The following is an 18,472-nucleotide window of genomic DNA, read 5'->3' as shown; positions in this document are numbered from 1 at the left end:
AAGGGATCTCGTCATTCAGACCGTCAGTGTCTGAGTGTAATCTCCAGACCCAACGTTGTTCAGTCTGGAACAGTCTCTGTGTCATATTAGACACATGGCCGTTACCGCCGGTGGACACATCAATTTGCCTACAACTGCCACTGACATCAACGTTAGCCTATGGCAGTGTCTGCTGCAGTTGCAACTGCCTATCGCCATGATGACTTTTTCCGGCGATTGCAGGTGGTTCCCAATGTTCAGTGGATTATGTCAGGCATCCACCATTTTAAAGTCCTGTAATGTGTTTTATGGCTCTGACAAATGTATCACACCTCCAAAATTGTTGGGTTTTGCATCATTAATGCTTGGATTTTCCAGTCATGTAACTCCTATTACTCACACACCATTGTTGTACAATGCTAGGCATACATGGAGTTTTGCATTTGGGCACAGCCCCCTCCTAAACAAAGGTCATTTTAATGCTTGGGATATCAAGTCACAGTCCGATAGGCATGTTTTGTTGCACAATTGTTGATAACCGTTCACATGATGAGTGCACATGTATGTCAAAGGAAGGGGGTGACATGTGACTACTGTGTGATTATCAGGTGTGATGGGTACTGTGTATCATGTCCAAACATTAATACATGCCTTGTCACATTTTAACATTGGCATGCATCCTGTATTATGCAAAGGACACATCGAATAATGGCAATACCCATGTCTTGTCATAGTTAGATACCCAGGGAGGGGAAAGATCAGACAACCTCCTGTCTATCATCCACTGCCAGCCCTGCAGACCATGGAAGAACGCCCCATCATCCAGATCTACTGTCTGAATTGGCTATCAATTGTGGACCTATGTCATCTGCTGGAGCCAGATCTCATGCTTGCCATTTGTTATGCAAATAGCATTCCACCCATTGCACAAGTTACAGCAGGTTGCACTTCCTGGCCACAGGGTCCTTCCAAAATAAAGTGGCCATATCTGCTGGGATGTCCCAGCCTACGTTCAGTCTGGTTTTAAATTATGTACTCATAGCAATGTTGAAACACCTGGACATCTATCTCTGCCTTCCTCAACATGAGGATTTGACCTATGTAAAGGCTGACTTCTATGGTTTGGCATGCATCCCACATGTGGTGGAAACCATTGATGGTACACATGTAACCTTGGTCCCGCAACAAAAAAGAAATACCATTCCATCAATGTCCAAGTGGTTTGTTTGGGGGATCTCTATATTTCACAAGTCTGTGCCTATTTCTCGGGTTTAGTCCATGATGCATTCATTATGCGGATCAGCGCAAACCCCAAACTGATGTCACAACTGTACCCAGAGAAGGCCTGGCTGGTTGGTAAGCCAAATCTGTTCTGTTTGTGTGTGTGCAATGCCTGCTGCGACAAATCCAATGAGAGGGACTCATAGTTGCACGTATGTTCCATTCCAAAACAGCGGACTCTGCATACCCAAACCATCCATGGTTCTTGACACTGGTGAGGAACCCAACTACACCAGTGGAAGTCTGCTTCAACAATGCCATGGAAGAACATCGTGTGCCGTGGAGCGGGCTTTTGTGCTCCTGAAGGCCAGATTTAGGTGTCAGGACGAGACATCATGTAGCCCTCCCCTACTCACCCGAAAAAGTGTGTATGATCATTGTGGCCTGTTGCATGCTCCACAACATTACCCTGCAGAGGATGAGAGGGAGCCATCAGTGCCCCAAGTGAGACTCCTGAAATGCCAAGTGAGGATGACAGTGATGACGAGGACTGTGAAGACTTGGTGGCTGCTATCATCAATCACTACTACATTACCTGAGTGTAAATAACTATTGTTATGTTGTCAGTGTGACTGTATGACGAACTATCATTGTCAAGATGTGTGGACTAGGGTGTTTTTCCTACTGATTGTGGATGTAATGCTTTGCTGTATGCATCAAAGCTTTGCTTGCTAAGTCAGACTTGAATATTTCACTACCTTGATAATCTGCAGGGCTTGTGTCATTCTCACTGCAATGTAAGTGTATCCACTGATGTTTGATATGAGCTCATGGTCATAGATGTAACTTCCCAAGCTAAACTCCTTGTGTTATTCATTATCCAGGTACCTTCACCATGCCATCCTCATGTGGGCATTCAGAGTCGTGACATTGGCTGGTATCTGAAGCTGTTTTGACATAGGAAGAGGACATGGATTGATCCAGGTAATGTTGGTCACAGATTTAGGGCGTATGAGTTCTTGCCAAGGTAGCTTAGACAGTGTGTGGATGAAAATCTGAAGTGCTGGAGACACTGGTTTGAAATGGTAAGTTGGTCCAGTTGTCACATGTTACGAACATGTGGCCTTGAGATACTTTTTAATCATGTGCAATCCATGCGTTCTCCCTTCACATTGTAGTGGCAATGACCTGTATGACCTGTTTGTAGCAGTAGATGTGTTTCCTCATTGCAGGCCTGAGTGCCTGAGCCACAACACTGACATAGGTTTGTGTCATACCACCAGATGCTTGGTCATTATAATGGGATGGACCTATGATCAGAGACTGTTGTACTACCCTCTGTCTGTGCCATGTCTTATTTTATATAAGCAGACCTAGGTTTGGTATGTGGTAAGGCTCAAGCTGGTGACAAAGTCTACAATTCTATTAGCATATTCTACAGGACGCGGTCTGACAAAGCCCTTTCTTCCGTGGTCTGGGGGACTGTACCTTGGTATATCTAACCTGACTCACTATGGTTCATCTATTCTTGGCTATGACAGTCCAGACATTTTGACAGCCTATGTGTTCTGAAGTGTATTAAAATGTTTGGTGTGACTATTCTCTTGTATCATTGTGTTGCTATTAATCCTCAATCTGGCACTACCTGTGGCATATCCCTCCTTACCAACTTGAGTCTTCCCCCTGTGCATCAAAAGGGGCTAACATCTCAACATTTCAACATGTAGAACAGTAGAAAGCAGGTAATGTCTTTCTGCTTGGTGAGTTTATTTACATAGGTGCTGGACATAAAAAACGTATGATACAAATGATGAAAGTGAGTGGATCAGTCATGGTGGATGTAATCTTTTTAGCTGATTCCACAACATTTGGAGTCCAAAGTCCAGTGTTCTACCACCATGGAAGATGGAATGTGGTTGGAGAACATTCAACAGAGTGAATAATTGGCACACAAAGGAGTAAATCAGGAAGAGGTCACTTGCTGGCAGTGATTGGTGTCTTGCCATCTACAACTCCTGGATTCTTGGGTGGATGTCCCTGCATGCAGGGGGATTCTGCAGCTACAGAGGCAGATGTGTCTGTGTCTGGTCCTTCCCTTGAGCGGGCCTCCCTTCCAGTAGCTGCCACTGATGTAGAAGGACCTTGTATTGCTGGACTAAACTATAGGGTGTAGTGTTGCTCACTATCCCTCATCAGGGTACTGCTAGTCTCCCTGAATCTCCCTGAAAGGGAGGCCAGGATGGTGATTGTGGCCACCCACTTTTCCAGTGACTCTCAATGGAAGTCCCTCTGCAGCTGCTTGATTTCCCTGAGTTTGGTAAGTACCTGGCTGATCATGCCTTGGGATTGTTGATAGGCTCCCAAGACTTGGCTGATAGTGTCCTGGCCAGGAGCCTCCCCAGTGGCCTCATGCCACTGGCCCACAGCATCCATCTCATGCACCCTACCCCCACATGTTTGCACCCTTGGCACAGTTTGACCCTGCCACTGGTTCCAGGACCATCACAGTGAGAGGTGTCTTGCTGTGACTCAGGATCCTAGACTGGGGGCACAAAACGGTAGTCCTCGGGACAAAGGTTGGGGAGCGAATGGCTGCCTTGAGATGTAGATGCAACCAGTCTGTGGACCATCATCAACGTCCAGACATTCAGGAGTGTTGTCGTCAATGATGGCTTCATCCATGGGGATAGTGGCAGACTATTCAGTGGCAGCTCGACCTATTGATGTGAGAGATACAATGTTACAGGTTGGGTTGTGACACCTGCCTCCAATAGTTGACAGTGACATTTAACCAAGGCCGTGTACACTTTGGATTGGCAGCCATTCCTTATGTGACTGGTACAAATGCAATCAATTGTATAGGAGTGACATTTCTGAAATATGGCAATTCCATTTCAATCAACTAGCTGCAGAACGTATGAGTTCATTATCACTTGAGAGGATGGTCATAGACTTACATCTTGCCAGTCGCTGGGCAGGATGTGGCATTGATCCTTTTAATACCTAGTTGACTGTTATGCAGGCAGAATCTGGACATTGTTCTATATGTGATTGTAGATATCATGTGGTCAGTGCATTGTGAATGTGTCAGCTGCCAATACTATTCAGGTAATGCATCTTGAGTCCTTAGGTGTATGTTTATTTGGGTGCACACAGGTTGAGCTGTCCTTCCTGTCCACAATAATTCCATCTTGGCTTAGCTGCACAAGATGGATCTAGGTGTTTAGCCACATCACACAGTGTACCATGATCTGTCCCTTGGTCCAGCCCAGGTGAGTAAATTTCATTTGTGAGTTCACAGACAGATGCATTGTGACATATGTACGGTGTCCTGGTCATTGGAGTTACAGATATTGACCCTCCTGGATTTACAATAACGTTACTCCAAGTATTAAACAGTATACATAAGTTATCCACCTACGCGTGTACACTTCCATTTTGAGTTCACAGATTAGGATATTGGGACAGATGCACGCTGGACTTGTGTTTGGATTTTGTGAGACTGAGCCTCCTGGCCTTAGCAGTCATGTCCCTCCCTGTACTTCATGAAGTTGTTATACGTCAACCCACTAGATGAGTGCATCTCATGTGTACATTTCCAAAGAAGGGTATTTTGGCAAGTGTACACTGGACTGGTGTTTGGATTGAAAGTAAGGGAGCCTCCTGTGAGTTGCAGTCATGTAATTCCCTGTATTACACACACTACACTGATGGTTTCCTCTCAGATGAGTACACTTCAATGATGATTTGGTACACTGGGGTGTTTTGGGGGAGGACACAGTTTTGTAGTCTTGATTTGGGGGAGCAGTGCCTGCTGTGAGTTTCAGTCCTGTCACTCACACTGCTTCACAATACATGACAACTGCCAACTACCCTAATAAGTACCCAATATATGTGCTTTGACACACTACTGTCTTCAGGGAAGGGCACACATTCTGGTGTTTGTAGTGAGAGTGCCTCCTGGCCTTATCATTCCTTTCAATGCTTGCACTACCCACACACTATACACATATCAACCTTTCAAGTGAGTACTCTCCAATGGTGAGTTCAGAGACAAGGGTCATTGGAGCAGAGGACACTGTGGTGGCTGAGTGGAGTGACAATAGCAGTGCCTCCTGGCCTTATCAGTCCTGTCATACACACTATACAAATGTCATCCTCTCAAGTTTGTACACTTCCCTGCGGATTTGCCAATGTAAATTTGAGTATGATACACTTTTTTGTATTGTATAACAGTGCCTGCTGGGAATTGTACTGCTCTCAATCCCTGTCCTACACACAATGTACACAGCTATTGTTCCCAGAGGTGATTTTAGTTCACATGTGAGATGCTAGACAGTGGACTATGGAGAGGGGTACACTGGGCTGGAGAGTGGGTGACAGTGAAGGTGTTTAAATGTGAGCAGTGGGCCTGCTTGACAATACTTTTTGGTGATATTTTAGTGTTGTGACTTAGACAAATTCACTCTCCCAGGTATTCCTGTCAAGCCCTCAGGATGCAGGATGTCCAAGGCCTTCTCCTCTCAGGATGTGAGTTGTAAGGGAGGCGGTAGAAAACTACCACCAGTCTTCCGGATTTGCAGCTGGTGTCTGAGTACCAGGGACTGGACCTTCCCCCTGAGGTTGTTCCACTTCTTCCTGAGGTCATCCCTTTTGCGCCGAGTAGGGCCTACAGAATTCACTCTGTTGACTATCCTTTGCCACACTTCCATTTTACTGGGAATAGTAGTGTATTGGACTAATGCTCCAAATAAATCTGTCTCTACTCTTATCATTTCATCCACCATGACTCTTAACTCATTGTCAGTGAAATGGGGATTTTTCTGGGGTGATGAAATTAAGAGGGGACAGGGAGTTTGTGAAGTTGGGAAGTGCAAATGTATTTTTGTGGGAAAATATTATTTGAAGGGTGTGGTATGTGATGTGGGAAAATTTCATGGGTGTCTACTCTAATTCTTTTTTATCTCTATTGTGCCCTCTAGCTACAGTGTTTGCATTGTATATGCAAAGGATTGTGGTGTGTGAAGGGATATATTTTATAGTGTGCTTTTCAGGTGTGTCGAGTGTGGCAATGCATGTCAGCTGTGTTGTTTTGCAAACCCATTCAATCTGGTGTTGTGTATTACTGTGGTGACCACAAGCCGCCGTGGTTCAGACTGCCATTGGATGACTGCCAAAGCTGAATTGCCATTGTGACTTTTGACTTGTAACACGGTCAGTTGTTGGTTGATGTGCTGTCGGTGCTGATGGTTGGCCCACATATTTTGTGCACCCCACGGGACTGCCATGTTTGCATTTTCGGCTAACTTTTATCGATCCTGGTTGTGTAACTCGTAATATGGCTGTGTGTGTGACCACCTACATGACGGTCTTTTGGCGCCCGCCATTAAGACGGTCTGGATGTCCGACTGTCAAACAAGTAATGAGGCCCTTAATTTGGCTCATCATTTCTTCTTTCAACGTCAATAATGACTTCTCTACAACACAGATTATAGACTCTCCACATAATTTAATTGTGTCTTTAACAACATCCTGAAGAATATTTTCAGAAACTGGGAAGTTTAAAGAGATAGTTAAAGCTTTGGCACCGTTTCATGCTCCACTACAATGTTCTGTGTCACAGACTAGTTTTTTGATTAGCTCTGATCTTCTCTCCTTCACATGTATCCTCTTAGATGGCGGCACACCTTTCGTGACACAGAACATGGTGGAACATCAACAGTTTTGATGGCCTCCTTATGGGATAATCATGGATTTTCTTTCTGTGCTTTTATATTTTACAACTTTAGCTGCTTTTGGGCCTTCCTCATATGGGGCATGCATTTTGTCATTTGTGCCACCTGAATTCATAATAGTAGCCCTGTCTTGGACACTCTGGCATAAGTCAAGTAGAGGTGAAGGTGACTGAGAAAACAAATTTTGAAATGCCTCCATGCGGTCTTCTACATATGCAGTTCTGTAGAAATTACCCTTATGGCCGATGTAAGGTATTTAGTCATCAAGAGTTTACGGCAGGACCCTTTCTTGCCTACCTTTAAAGCCAAGGAGTTTTTCTTAGCCATAATGAAATGGCATTCACCTCTTAAGCAACTACAAGAGAGTAGATAAGATAGCAAAAAGCTGTACAGCCTAGAAGCAGAAACAACTTCTGTTTAGCAACAACCTTTCTTTCAGAACGCCAGACTAAAGGTTTTCATTCTCACCAGGATCCAGGAAGAAAAGTCAAGAGAGCGGGCCCAGACCAAACTCATTCAGCCGCGGATGGTCACAGCACGCCCACTCTTGGCCTGGTCTTCGACCGGGCGAAGAGCCTGTGCATGTCCTGCGCCGCAGTGCAACAACCAACACTTTATAATGCTCACATCAGCTGGCAGGTGCAGGTAATTCCAGAGGACTGCCTCCTGGGGCCCTGTGCACTATGGAGAATGAAGTCTCCTCCAGCAGCGAGATTGAGTGTGTACCGAGCCGCGAGGCAACAACCAACGCTTTATAATGCTCACATTTACTGGCAGGTGCAGGTAATTCAACAGAACCGACTCCTGGGACCCTGTGCAATATGGAGAATGAAGTCTCCTCCAGCAGCGTTAGTGTGTGTGTCATATTAAGAAACTTCATTGTGGCTTGTGATTTTAAATGAACTCCAGTAACGGGAAACATTTATCAGGCTTCTCAATATGTTTTGATTATGACATTTAAAATATATATTTATTTGAACACTAACAAGTTGAGGACTCCATAGACGACAATGACGAGGTTCTGAGGTGATTGTGGCTGGTATACGCCTTCTGTCCAACATTTCAATGTTTGTTATTTCTGTTTCTTCCTTTTTAATATAGAAAGTTCAACGCTCAGTTCGTAGAATGTTCCAATAGCCTTTAAGCTCTTCTGTCATGTGCTTTATCACTTGTTAAAGGCTCTCTCCCTTATTATAGGCATGAACAGCTGGTTCAGGGCCTTTAACAACTGATATACCTCTGTGCTGCAGGCTATGACGATATAATAACAATCAAGGAGGATGGCTGATTGGTGTTACACATAAAATAATGACAAAGATATAGTGAAAATTAAAACAATTATATTGTGTAATTGTACTGAAGGAAAGTCATTATTATAGGAGGAAAGGGTTGCTTTTTATTTGGTCAAATATTCCGGTATTCTTCATTGTAATTACTTCTCATCCGGTCAATTATTTAAAGATTAAAATCTTTTAAATGATAACTCATAGATTTCTGTTTTTTATGTAAATCTCAATTTAAAATATCAGTTGAGTGTACGTGTTATGTGTCAATTAAATAGTAACATAGCTGACTTAAATAGTAACACGTTTTATGGCAATGGTAATTAACCGGCATGATGAATATATAAGAACTTGCTAACGCGTCCCTTTATGACTAATTTACTCACTCTGGGACTTGTTTTAGGCCGATGAATTTTTTGACCCTGATTGAAGACACCTTAGGAAGAGATAACTAATCAACATGTCAATCAATATGTCAATAACATCATCAATATTTACCATAATAAGGCAATTCAGATTAGTCAAAGACATTAATAAAACTCAGAAACCACCATGACCTTGCAGTCATAAATAACCACACCAGTTTAGTGCTATTATATGAAGTTCATTTCCTATTGATTACAATTCTACTAGTAAGTTTATTAGTCTCAAAACCAAGAAACACATTAGCATAGTCACAATATGGCAACTCTGATAAGATTTCATCGAGGCAAGAATCACGAATATTAAAATATAGCACGACGTCAACATAGGTTATCCTTAGCAGAGAATCATTATCACATTATTCAACAAAACATAGATTCAGTCATTTGTCTATTTGCGTCGGTTTAGTAAACCCGTCATCTATCCTCGAATTAGCATTGGCATGTTCGGCTTCATGCAAAACAATTTAGCAACACCAATTTAGAAAAACATCTAACTAGGGTCTCTGTCAAAAGAAGCAGTTGGTACCTAGAAAGGAAAAGCAAATAGACAATTACAATTTCATTGTCATATAGTTACCCTCCGTATTGGGTCAGGATACAGGTTCGGTCTTCGTCTTCAGGACATCAGTTGATTCGCCAGCCAGGAATTCAGCAGTCGGGTAAAAGGGACACTTCCCTTATAAGGAGGTAAAGTGTAAATGGGCAATATAAGGGCGAGGATGGTTTGAAGAACCAAACAGCAAAGTCTCTATGCAGAGTGACAAAGTATCTGGTTCACAGCAAAATTCGCAACAGCATCTCCCCCTCCTCTATCTGCATGGCTCCCCGTCTCATAGGTTTTTATCCCTTTTCTGTTGTACAATCCCCTAAGTTTTAATTGGTTGGGGTCAGCACCCCACTATCTCCCTCCAATAGGGTTTCAATGACTTCATTAAATTTGTCACCCCTTAACAGTTCTCACGTAGTTAATTGGTCCTTATGATTGACGTCTTCAGCGGGTAGAATGTCCGGTATGATTTCATACTCTCGTGGTCCTCTTTGCATCTTCAGTCAGTGGTTCCATTGTCCGTACCGGTTCAGGCGACCTTGTGCCTGTGAGTAGTCTACACTGTTGCATTCAGCAAGAATGTTTCACTAAGCAAGGTGAATTTCATGAGAACGGATCTACTACAGTTACATTCATCTTCTAGCTTTGGAAAAATATGAGTTCATGTCCTTCAGCAAGTCAGCACACTTCACGTTAGAAAAACATATTTAATATGAAAACCGGGCAGCTAGGCCTCAACTTATGCTAACTAAGGCCTAATGATTTATTAGCAGAACTTTAACATATAACATTTTATTATTAGTGCAAAATCATACTCTAACTTATCATTTCATCATTATTAATCAGTTTCATTAGTCATTGTATAAATTGACGGCCACTCCCCGTGGGCACATTTCAAGCGCGTGTTTAGCAAAATACATTAATACATTTTCTATGCGGAATTATTACGCATTAGTTCGTAAACATTTCATATTAATTTTCTAAGTATATAAGCTGCGCTCTCTCAGTCCCTCCTCTGATGACACTTGTCATCACACAAAACCTTTCCTTTCACAACCTTTCATTTTTCTTAATAGATGCATTTCAACCTCTTCCCCCGTGTGATTTTTCCCAAATTTCTTGGAACATTTTCTACTTTTCCTTTTCTTCTTTTCTTTTATTGCGTTTTGACAAATCTCTTTTAACTCTTTTACTAATTTTGCATGATAACCATAGTCCGAATAAACAACCCAGGACAATTAATATACCCCCTATTATTTCTGCAAGAACCCCATTCCAAATACTACTAAACCAATTCCCTACTTTAGTAATCCCTTTCCCAACTTTTTCCCAAACTCCAGGTTCCTTCAGCTCCTTCAAATCTGCACTATCTCTTGTTAGATTAGTAAGCATACCTCTAATCTATTTACTATTATCAGGAATGAATGCACAACAATGGCGCTCATTAAGCATTTTACAGACTCCGCCACTCTTTGCTAAAAGAATGTCTAAAGCAAGCCGGTTTTGAAGAGTCATAGCACTTTCCGCAGCAAGTTCAGTATCCATCAGGAGTATAGCCCCTGTGAAGTTTGTCAGCATGTTATCCACAATAGTAGACAACTTTTGAATCTTTATGGAGTTTAAGATAACCCCCACTGAAGGAATTATTGGCTCCAAATATGTCACCAACGACAGCAGCCGCTGTCTCTCTCTTTTGTCCAGTATGCTGTAATTCAGACACTTTAGGAATTTGTTTTAAGTCATCAACCTGGTAGATCTTGGGAAAAACTATTCCCAAATCACATGTCCCATACCATGCCTTCGGAAGACGGTAATAAGCATTAAGTCCACATATATAATAGATCGCTGGATCCTGTCCATTTAACATGAACGTCCATTTACTCTGAAACAAAAACACATGCCTGCACTCACTCGTTCCCACAAATAAAGTATCATGCTCAGATTTCGGCCTAGATATACAAAGCCTTACTACGTGTAATGCATCTATAGCTAACTTGCCTTGTGTCTTTATTGCAGTGTAAGCATAATCATTTGCAAGCCTGCGTTTTTCTAATCCCTTTTCTAGCCTTTCCTTTAATGCTTTCCGTCTATCATCAGTGTGATCTAAGAAGCTCTTTTCTACAGGTGTTAGTAGGCACGTTAGATTATTGCGGTGCGCATAAGCTGTCCCAAATGTCAGCGTCGGCTCAAAGAAACCCCTAACTAATTTTATGCTGTGTTCTTTAGCTAATTTATTTAGAAACTCAATCACAGGCACAAAGGAAAACACTACATCTAAGTTAGAATAGAAGTATTGAACATGTTCCTGATCATAGAATCTTGTTAACAGCAAACTACAGCTTATCCCGTAGGTAAGTGGCAGATTATGATAGGGAACCCCTTCTTGCACTGATGAAGGAATCTTTGTGCACACATAGCAATTCTTTGCATCCATTGTGTCAACATACTCATTCAGCAAGCGATAGAAGACATTAGTAGATAGTTCCTCTTTTCAATTAGTTCCCTCATGCAAGTATTTTGTATCTTGCTCAAAATTCTCCCATGGTGTTAGTGTAGCAGTCTCAGGATTTGAAGCATTGTTAGTCACTTTCTTATCCACCAATGGCATTCCCACAATCACAGCTATTATCACTACCCCACACGTAACTCCCACACCAAAAAACAAACATGCATATGTCCTACCCCTATTACTATTATCTCTAGTGCAACTCATGATTTGTAAAGAATCAGATAGCAGAATAATATAATGCAAACAATCAACTTGAGGACGATATAAAAGCTCTTTTTTTCTTCTTTTCTTCTATGCATAGCCTCTCTCTTTCTCTGCGAGTATTTACAGCGTTTCACTCACTCCAGGACCCCTTTGTCAAATCAGGTTAGCAGCTTGTCATAATCGTTCTTTTAAAGAGTCAATTCAGGTTAACAGTGTCACATCCGGTAATTTATCAGTCTCTTTTCTCAGCTTTTCAGCTTTCAATTTTGATTTCAATTTAACACAGTCTCTTTCTAAAGTTTAATTCAGGTGCCGTAGTATTGACCTGGAAGCTCTCGATCAAAACGGAACACCAAGAATTCTTGTTGCCATTCAGCTGATGTGGCATACGCCCATTCAGGACCTGCGTACCTTCTGTTTGCAACTCTTTTACTTTTCAGTTTGCGATCACCCTGCAACTCTCCTTCACTAAGATCTTCTTTCCTGGTTGCGTCAACTTCTTCCTCTATTGTTTCATTAGGGATCACTTTCTCTCCTGCAGCTTGTGGCTCCGGCCAATTATCCCCTTTTAGTGTTTTCTTTCTGCTTGGCCTTTCAGGACGTAGAACAGCGCCCTCCTCTTGTGCTATGGTGTTTTCTCTTGATGGCTCCGCAAGAGGCTCGGGAGGAGTCAGACCACCTCGACTTCCTTCTGTCTCACTCCCTTCGCCTTCAGGGTCAGTTATGGGCTCAATTTCAAACCTGTATCCATCTGCTTCTGGGAGAACCTCTCTTTCTGTCTGTTCCCCTGATGGCCCAGCTGAGATAGGCTCACTGCCACTCCTCTGGATCTTGTTTACGGTTTGAGTGATTAAGCCATCCTCAGCAGGCTCTCCTTCAGTCTCAGTTCCCCTTTGAATACTCTCCAGCCCTGAGACTTCCTTCTCTGCAGCTGTTGTTTTGGACACTTCAAGTTCCTCATCAGTTGGACACGTCACCTTCTTTGTGCGACTGGCATGTATCCAATTTGGAAGACCTGCACATTTCACAGCAGTAGTAGTTGTCAGTATCACTTGATACGGCCCCTCCCAACGTGGCCCCAAACACGACTTCCTCACATGTTTCTTGACAACCACCCAGTCACCGGCTTTCAGGGTGTGACCTTGATCACTTATCGGTGGCAATGTGGTAGCCTCCACCTGGTGAGAAAAAGAGCGGACCACGTCAGCCAGACCCTTGCAGTAGTCCAACACCATATCATCAGTGATATTCACAAGAGCATTTGCAGGCACTGCGGGCAATCGCATAGCTCGGCCCATGAGAATTTCATGAGGAGACAGTCCTGTTTTCTTGTCAGGTGTGTTTCTCATTGACATCAACACTAAGGGCAATACATCTGGCCACTTCAAATTTGTAGCTGCACACATTTTTGCCATTCTCGACTTCAAGGTACCATTCATCTGCTCCACTAGTCCAGATGCTTCAGGGCGATAGCTACAATGCAACTTCTGCTCAATGTTTAATGCAGCACACAAGAGCTTAATCACCTCATTGTCGAAGTGTCTGCCCCTATCTGATTATAAGGAGATCGGAAACCCGAATTGTGGTATTAACTCTCTAAGCAGCAGCTTTCCTACTGTGAGACTGTCATTCCTATGTGTAGGGTAAGCTTCAATCCAGTGGCTGAAAATGCACACAATCACCAGCACGTACCTCAGACCTCCACACACAGGCATCTCAATAAAATCCATCTGCATTCTGCTAAATGGACCTCCTGCTCTCCCAACGTGGCTCAAATTCACCACTGTCCCATTTCCTGCTTTCATCTGCTGACAGATGATGCACCTGTAGCAGATAACCTCTGCAGCTTGTCTGAATTTTGGATTGAATCAATCGATTTTGAACAACCTGATCATTGTGTCTCTCCCAACATGTGCTTGACCATGGTAAAACCTTGTAAACTGTGATTAAAGACTGCTTGGCAAACCATTTTTCCCTCCTCTGAAACCCATAAGTCATCAGATCTCTGTACGCATTGCATTCTCTGCCAGGAACGTTTCTCCTCTTTGCTGGCATGTCCCGGGAGGATTTAAGCTCATCTAATGTGTCAACTACCCTTAATTTTACCCTGTGCATGTTTGATTCTCAGTTTCAGGTAATAATTCCCACTGATCTTGAAACGATATACAGTTCAATGCACAAAACCTTGCGACTTGATCTGCATAGCCGTTTCCCATTGACACAAAATCTTGTGACTTCACATGAGCATTGCATTTCACCACGGCAATTTCAAGAGGTAACTGAATAGCGTGCCACAAATTCTTAATCTTTTCGCCAATTTTCACTGGAGAACCAGAAGAGGTCATGAAATCCCTCTGTGACCACACCTGGCCAAAATCATGTATAATCCCGAATCCATATCTGCTGTCAGTATAGATAGTGACCTTTAGGTTTTCAGCTGTGTGGCATGCCCTCGTAAGAGCAATTAATTCAGCCACTTGAGCAGAGTACACTCTTTCGAACTAGGAAGCCTCTAAGATACCAGTGATTGTACACACGGCATACCCAGCTCTCAGTACTCCTACTGCGTCTCTCAAGAATGAACCATCAACAAAGAAAATGTAATCATTTTCTTCAAGTTCTTCAAGTTGGGTATCTTTAATATCAGGCCTTGGTTTGGTGCATAGATCTGTTACCTCAAGACAATCATGTTCTACCTCCTCGGCATCATCAATGTCTGCATTATCAATAGGAAGTAAAGTTGCTGGGTTCAATACAGTACATATCTTAAGAGATACATTAGGTGACCCCAATATAATTGTTTTGTATTTTGTTAACCTTGCATTTGTCATGTGCTGCGTCTTGGTTCGGGTTAACAAGATTTCTACTGAATGGGGGACCAATACTGTTAAAGGATGTCCCATCATTATTCCTTCACACTGGGTGAGGCTTTGACCAACTGCTGCAACTGCACGCGAACAACCCGGTAAGGCTGCTGCGACTGGGTCCAAAGTAGCTGAAAAATAGGCTACTGGGTGGTTTGCACCTCCATGGATCTGTGTCAGGGCAGACAAGGAACAAGCATCACATTCATGACAAAACAGTTCAAAAGGCTTTGTGTAATCAGGCATACCTAAAGCTGGTGCCCTGCACATACTTTCCCTCAATTCCATGAATGCCTTCATCTCTTTCTCAGACATGGTTATGGCACCCGGGCCATCCTGAACTTCTTTGACAGTCAATCTCACCAAGGGTTTAGAGATAATCGAGAAGTTGGGGATCCACTGACGACAATAGCCCACCATTCCCAAAAACATCCTAACGTCTCTTTTTGTTGTTGGGGGATTCATCTGCAGCATCGCTGTCACTCTTTCCTTGGATATTTTTCTCGACCCTTTCTCAATCAGGTGACCTAAGTACTTCACCTCTTTCTGACAGTATTGCAGCTTCCTTGGGGATACTTTATGTCCATTCTTTCCCAAATGGTTCAGTAAGGAAATTGTGTCATATCTGCAGTCATCTTTTGTTCTGGACGCAATTAACAAATCATCAATATACTGCACTAGAGTCGAACTGAAAGGCAGTTCTAATGACTCCAAATACTTCTTCAGTATTTGATTGAAGATGGAAGTGATTCATAAAACCCTTGAGGAATTCTGCACCAACTGTAAACCTTATCCAGGAATTTGAAACTGAAGAGAAATTGGCTATCCTCATGAAGAGGCACCGAAAGGAATGCTTGAGACCAGTCCACAATGGTGAACCACTCTGCATCACACAGAACCTGAAACATGATCACAGCTTGGTTTGGCACTATGGGGCAACACTTTACCAATATCTAATTTATTTTCCTTAGGTCTTGAACAATTCAAACTTTCCCACAAGGCTTTTTCAGACCCATTATGGGTGAATTACACGGGCTACTCAGCACTTCTTTCAGAACCCCTTGCTTCACAAAGTCCGCAATTATCTGCGCTACTTGAATGAGGACGTCTTGTGCCATGTGGTACTGCGGTACCTGGTGAAACACTGCATTTGGCTTCACCTCAACTTTAACCGATTCTACTCCTTTTATTAATCCCACTTCCTTTCCTGTCAGGTCCCAAACTTTCTCTGTCACTGTTCCCTGCAACTCAGTTGGTAAGTCAGTCACTGTAAGCATCGGGAATAGGATTATCAAAGGGTATTCCTCATTTGCAGTCTCCGTCTCTAATTCTGGAAACTGACCATCGTCCCCTTCATCATCACTATTTTCTCTGCACCTCAATTCCTTCATTGGAACAGGTAATCGAACACCTTGTTTTGCACAGTTAGGCCCTCATTCTGACCTTGGCGGGCGGCGGAGGCCGCCCACCAAAGTCCCGCCGTCAGATTACCGTTCCGCGGTCGAAAGACCGCAGCGGTAATTCTGACTTTCCCGCTGGGCTGGCGGGCGGTCGCCTTCAGACCGCCCGCCAGCCCAGCGGGAAAGAGGCTTCCACTATGAAGCCGGCTCGGAATCGAGCCGGCGGAGTGGAAGCTGTGCGACGGGTGCAGTTGCACCCGTCGCGTATTTCACTGTCTGCGCGGCAGACAGTGAAATACATGTAGGGGCCCTCTTATGGGGGCCCCTGCAATGCCCATGCCAGTGGCATGGGCACTGCAGGGGCCCCCAGGGGCCCCGCGACCCCCCCCTACCGCCATCCGGATCCCGGCGGTCAGACCGCCGGGATCTGGATGGCGGTAGGGGGGGTCAGAATCCCCGCGGCGGTGCAGCAAGCTGCGCCGCCGTGGAGGATTCTATGGGGCGGCGGTACACTGGCGGGAGCCCGCCAGTGGTGCCGGTCCGACCGCGGCTTTACCGCCGCGGTCGGAATCCCCATTGGAGCACCGCCGGCCTGTCGGCGGTGCTCCCGCGGTCCTCCGCCCTGGCGGTCAAAGACCGCCAGGGTCAGAATGACCACCTAAGTCTCTTCCCAGTAAGGATACAGTACTCAAGTTATAAACTACAAATTTGTGTAATCCCTGGAAGTTACCAATCTCAACTTGGACCGGATCTGTAATCGGATTTGTCAGGAACTGATTTGCTACTCCTACCACTCTTATGGTACGCCCCGAAAGTGGTAATTTCGGAACCTCTGCACTTCTAACTCTGGAGCTTGTAGCTCCTATATCAACTAGGAACTAAACCTTATGACCCATCACCTTTCCCTCTACATAGGGTCCCCTCTGGTCTACTTCTAGGGACACTGCAAGCCTGCACTCCTCACAGTCTGAACAATTATCCGACCATTCATCGTTTATTCCATCCTCACCACGCAATGGGAATTGTTGTACTGTGTTATTTTGACTCATCGTTTGACCTGTGACCTGTTGAGGAAGCATCACCTGTTGCTGTCCCATTGGATATAACAGTATCTGCATTTGCTGTCTAGGTACCATGGGAATCTGCTGTTATGCCTGCTGCATTTGTGCTGGTTGAACATTTGGCATTTGCACCTGTTGCACTGGTTGGAGACCCTGCATCTGCACCATGTTATTCTGAAAGTTTGGATTGTGACACCTTTTTCATCCCCTGCACATCATTTTGAACCACAACAGTATTTATATCTGGACCACGGTTCACAAAGCCTCCTCATCCTTGGCCTCTTGGTTGTGCCTGAAACATTCCATTCCCCTGCGGTTGCTGCTGTATTACCTGCTGTATTCCATTTCCCTGCATCCCTGCTTGCGCTGCCTTAATCTGCATCACCATCACCTTCTCTTTCAACTTTCTCTGTTTCAACTCAATCTCGTCACTACAGTATTTCGTATACTGCAACACCTCATCAATTGGATTCACTTGCCAACAGATCAAATGATTTTTAATCATCTGGCTAATTTCTGGTCTCAGCCCTTCAACAAACCGGAACACAAGATTATTCATGTCTTTCGGCTCAATGACCGTTGTGCCACTGTAATGTTTGAATGCTTTCAACAATCTCTCATAGTAAGCGTGAATCTACTCTTTTGCCTCCTGTGATGTTCGATCAATTTTCTGCCAATCAGTCACTTTCGGTGACATTTTCTGCTTCAGAAACTCAATCACCTTATGATAATACCTCATCACTTCTGCGGATGGTGCTCCAGTAACCTTATCCCTTGCCGGCTCCTCGGTCGGCCAATCTACGTCCCTCTTGCACTCAAGGCATAAGTCAAGTGGAAATATAGTCTCAAACAGGGTATTCAAGTCCTCCCAGAGACATTTCGCAAGCTTCACAAATCTGTCCATCTGTTGGTACCACTCTATCGGTTTCTCCTTCAACCTGGGGTAGTCATTTGTGAATGACAGAATATCACCTCTAGACCATGGTACATGGACTAGAACCCTTCCAGCTGTCTCTCTCATGGGTAACATTTTTATTGTCCCCGTGTCCGCTGCGGCTTTAGCCTGCTTTGGTTCTGGACCATAACCTTTCTCTTTATCTCTTTCTTTGCCCATCTGCCTTCCCATTTCTCTAAAGCTCCCCAAATTTGAGCACTCTGCAGTATTTCTTTGAGGTGTGCTTTCATTCCGGTAGACCTCATGTGCTCAAAATCTTTAGGCTCGAAGTCTAATCTGTAACTTCTTT

The sequence above is a fragment of the Pleurodeles waltl genome, chromosome 10, assembly GCF_031143425.1.
Source record: "Pleurodeles waltl isolate 20211129_DDA chromosome 10, aPleWal1.hap1.20221129, whole genome shotgun sequence".
Classification (NCBI taxonomy): Eukaryota; Metazoa; Chordata; class Amphibia; order Caudata; family Salamandridae; genus Pleurodeles; species Pleurodeles waltl.
This window is presented reverse-complemented; position numbering follows the sequence as displayed.